The following is a 4,386-nucleotide window of genomic DNA, read 5'->3' as shown; positions in this document are numbered from 1 at the left end:
GTAATTTATGCTTTCTGTACTTTTGTTTCTTTATTTGTAAAATGTGGGAATTGGACTCAATTACCTTTAAGGACTTAGGAATTTTAAATCTGTGATTTAAATTCAGTGATTTTCTGGACTCTGAATTCCAAAATATTTCTTCCCCTGAATGGTAAACAATTTAAATGAACAAACAAACATTTATTAAGCACATATGTGGCAGTGTATTAAGTACTGAGGATCAAAAAAGAAGGAAAGGACCCACATATATGAAAATATTCATAGCAGATCTTTTTTGTGGTGGCAAAACATTGGAAATGGAAGGGATGCCCATCCATTGGGGGAATGGCTAAACAAGCTGTGATGTATGAATGTAATGGAATACTCTTGTGCTGTAAGAAACAGTGAGGAGGAGGATTTCAGAGAAGCCTGGAAAGACTTACATGGACTGATATATAGTGAAGTGAGCAGAACCAGGAGAACATTGTACATTGTTACAGCAACATTGTGTGATGATGAGCTATGAGTGGCTTAGCTCTTCTCAGCGATACAATGATCCAAGATAATTTCAAAGGACTCATGGTAGAAAATGCTATGCACATCCAGAGAAAGAACTGGTGGGGTATGAATGTTGTATACTCTTTTCACTTTCTTTGGGGTTTTTTGGTTATTTTTTTCTGTTGATCTGTTTTTTCTTTCACAACATGATTAATATGGAAATATGTTTTACATGATTGTACCTCTATCACATTTCTTACCATCTTAGGGAGAGGGGAGATAATGGAAGGAGGGACAAATGTGGAACTCAAAATATTTTTTAAATGAATGTTAAAATTGTCTTTACATGTAATTGGGAAAAATAAAATATTATACACGGGATGAAAAAGTTGGGACTGAGGTTAAAAAGATAAAATTAAACTGTACTTAACCTCTAGAAGCTTATAATGAAGAAGATATATAATGAGAAGTTATTTTCTGCTCTTGTGCAACTTTCTTCAGCTAATGTTTGTTTATATGGATACATAAAGAATGGCTAGGTATACAAATCTAGCTCACAAGTCTAAATATAGTTTTCCTTTGAAATTAAATGAAATATACTTTAAAAAGCTATTGTCTATTTCCCTTTTTCCTAAGCACATATACTTGATGTATCCACTTCATATATTTTTCCATCTGAAGAGCTGGAATTATTTTATCCCTAAACTCTTTGATATTTTAGTTAGGTATTTGAGCACCAAATTGTGATCTGAATGATTACTTCAGTCCTTTGTGGAAATGCTCCTGGCAGAGTGATGCACCCTGAAAAATGACATAGGGCCTATTCATCTCAAAATACGTTTATATCACAAATGTCATGAAGAGTCAGTCTTCTTTCACATGACATCCTGGGCACAATAAGATAAAAGGTCAAAAGTAATTCTATTTCATTTGGAAATTTCTTTGAACAGTAAGACAGTGTCTGGAGACCTTAGGGGAAAACATGATGGTAGAAACAAAAACCTATTTATTGAATCTGATTTAGGAAAGGAGACAAGTAGACAGTATTGCCATGGTCAAAGTAAACAGGGTTTTAGAATTTAGTATTGATCCAGTGAGTGGAATTATGGGAGGGGTGTGCTAGAAAGCTAGCTAGAATTACTTAAAGCATAAAAACACAGAAAGGTCAAGCTAATTACAGCTATCAATGAGTTCATTAACCTTAGAAACTGATGTCTCCTCTCTAAAGGGAAGCAGTAAAAAAAAAAAAGAAAAAAGAAAGTGACTAGTAGAAAAACAACCTGAAGTTCAAATACCCACAGTAAGGAAAATATGAATAATATGTTACATTTAAAGTAAAATAACAAAGGTGTATAAAATTAGCTTAACAAGAAATTTTAATATTTAGGAAATTTTCCATTTCCTGCTAACTCATGACAGATACATATGTAAGATTCATATTCATATCCATAGCTTTCATGGTACCATAGTAATGCCATTCCAGTATTATATTTAGCTAATTGAAATAATGCCCATTGTATTTGGGAATCAATTTCTTAATTGTAGAAGTCCAGAAGTTTATCTTGGGTTTACTCTCCCAACTTATCTCCATGATTTCAGTTTTTGCCTTTATCCAAGTGCCCAAATTATCTTCCAAAGACACAGGTCTGCCTATGGCACGTCTCAGCTCCGAAACCTGCAATTGCTCTCCACTGCCATCCACAATATGGTTCCAATCTAACTTTCCTACATTATTTCATATTATTACCCTTCACAGGCCTCATTCCAGTCAAACTATTCCTGATCTCACTCTATATTTTCTCCAACAAGATCAATCATAATAATAATTTTATTTTGTGATGGTGTCTCAGGCACTGAACTAGTATGCTGAGAACACAAGGACAAAATAGTCCCCCCTCCCAGCCCCCCAGGAGCTTATATCCTATAGGGGCAACATCTTTCTTCCCCATCTCTGCTCGTTAGAATCCTCTTTCTTCAAGGCTCAACTCAAGGTGATGCCTATGGGGAAAAATTTCCTTGGTCACTCAGCTTTTGTCCCTCCTTACCTCTCCCCCTACTGTGCTTTCACATTTATCATGTGTACATGTTATTTTTCTTTAGTGGACTGTATTCCACTTGAGAGAATGGATGGTGTTTATTTCATTGTTGTTTTTCTTCTACCTAGCCTACTGCCTTGTACAGAATAGACACGTAGTACATTTTGAAAGGTTAAGGAAGATGATATAACAATAAGGTGATATGTTCTCCAGTGTAAAACTTGACCCCTTCAGATCTCTACAACTTGGTAATTGCCATAGGTGACTAAAAATTCTGTACCCTTGAGGCTCAGCAGGCCCCCTCCCCCCCCCCCCACCGGGACCTAGCCTGCCTTCTGTCCTTGATTTTTTTTTTTTTTTTTGGTGAGGCAATTGGGGTTAAGTGGCTTGCCCAGGGTCACACAGCTAATAAGTGTTAAGTGTCTGAGGCCGGATTTGAACTCAGGTACTCCTGACTCTAGGGCCAGTGCTCTATCCACTGCGCCACCTAGCTGCCCCTTGTCCTTCATTTTTTATCTCCTTATGACAAATTGTATTTAGTTCCCCAGTCCTTGATCTCCCATAGCTCACTCTGAGGCAGCTTTAAAGAGTTTAACATATGGGGGTATTCCTAGCTTCTGAGCTTTGTGATACCACAAGTTATAGTTGCTTTGCCCAGATTAAAGACCTTATTTCTCCTAAAAAAAAAAAAAAGAAAAAAGAGTTAACACATGTTTGGAGATGTTTTTTGATGCAGCCTATGTACACATACTCCTCTTTCTCCAGTCCCCAGTCACTCGAAATATGTACTAGAGTATGTTTGGAATTTAAGCAGAATTCTTTAAGCAAAGATCTGGGAACAGGTGTAAGATTCCTGAAATAAACTGACAAGCAACTCTTAAAAAGTGCTACCATTTAAAGAAAAAAAAAACCAACAATAGGCAAAGGAAATGGAATACTAAAAAACAGGATGCGAAGGGTGGGGATTCTATCTTTTTTTAGAGACTATTAATGAAAACACTGTTTTTAGTGAAAAGTTCAAAATTTCCTTCCTACAGTCATTTTTCTCATTAGCTACCAAACTAGTTATTGATTTCCCCCCTGCAATGATTCTATTATGTTAGATTGAATGTATTTTAAACTATGGAAATATTTTCAACAATTTCATGGGATACATGACAACATTTCCTGCAGCATGTTTGTGTAATCTTAAAACTTTTAATTAAAAACAAAAATTAACCTTCACAAATTCACTTAAAGAAATGTTAAGGGAAATTTAGTATTTGCTTCCAAATAAACACATGTACTTAAAAAAATAGATTGCTTTTATAGTTCTAATATTTCTGCTTCTTGGGAGACAATTAGACAGTATATAGGTCTCTTGATAAATTATTCTTTTCTGTAGCCATTTCTTCCTGTAAAGCCACATAGAAACAGCTTTACTCATAAGAGTAAGAAGAGAATCCATTAGAGGTTCCTTCAATATCATAGGATGTGTTTAAGAAATGGAAGGTATATGAACTGCTCCTGTAAAGCTAAGAAATACTTACTAGCTGTATGACCTTGAGTAAGTCACTTAACCGCTATCTGCCTCAGTTTCCTCAGTTGTAAAAGGGGGGTAATAATAGGGCTATAGGCTGACCTTCTCTAGAACTTGGATGATCAACTTGATAATGGAAAACAGAGAAGTAGCACTCCTTTATATGCCTCAAGAAGGTAAGAAGAAATAAAAAATATCAATACCTCACTTGTTGGAAATGCTTCTTTGCAGATGGTGCTCTCTATTAAAACGAGCAAATTAGGAGTAAGAATAAAATAGATTGAATACTTTTATTAGGCACCAGCACTGGCAACTACATCATACTACTTTTGGTCAATGATGGCCTGATCTTGA

This window comes from Dromiciops gliroides, chromosome 6, assembly GCF_019393635.1.
Source record: "Dromiciops gliroides isolate mDroGli1 chromosome 6, mDroGli1.pri, whole genome shotgun sequence".
Classification (NCBI taxonomy): domain Eukaryota; kingdom Metazoa; phylum Chordata; class Mammalia; order Microbiotheria; family Microbiotheriidae; genus Dromiciops; species Dromiciops gliroides.
The sequence above is the reverse complement of the archived record's forward strand: the minus strand, read 5'-3'. Positions refer to the sequence as shown.